The following is a 581-nucleotide window of genomic DNA, read 5'->3' on the forward strand; positions in this document are numbered from 1 at the left end:
GGGCATGTGATAGAATGGTGACTCACATCTCCTAATGACTAGTTCTTTTCTCTCCTCTTGGTGGGGTCCCCATGAACTAGTGTGTAGTTTCTTTGCTGGGATCCTTATGAAGTTATGAATCTGCCCTCCTGTGTTGCATCCCCTTCCCAGGGGATAATGCCAAGACACCAATGGAAAAATAGGAAATCTGAAACTCTCCAGCCTTTCAAACCTTGCAAGATCTTCCTCAAGTCTAAAGGTGAATGAAGGAGATCTAAGCCAAGACCATAACTGAAGGGCTTTCTTATCCTACATGACCCACCTCCCTTTTCCCAACCCCAAAGCTGCACTCATTTTAATTCCTCACGTGATCAAATCTGTCATGCTCAATCTGACTTTTTGATTTTATACAGCAACATTACCAAGTTTCCTAGCCAATCAGAAAAGAGATATCCTGTCAATATCACACAAGTCCATGATATATTGTCTGAATATAGATTGTGTCAGGCTATTTTCTTTTTTTTTGCTTTTTCTATTCTTTTTTGTTGTTGTTCAAGTCTTCTTGTAAAAAATGACTAATATGGAAATATTTGACATGAACG

The sequence above is a fragment of the Notamacropus eugenii genome, chromosome 4 (genome assembly GCF_028372415.1).
Source record: "Notamacropus eugenii isolate mMacEug1 chromosome 4, mMacEug1.pri_v2, whole genome shotgun sequence".
Taxonomy (NCBI): Eukaryota; Metazoa; Chordata; class Mammalia; order Diprotodontia; family Macropodidae; genus Notamacropus; species Notamacropus eugenii.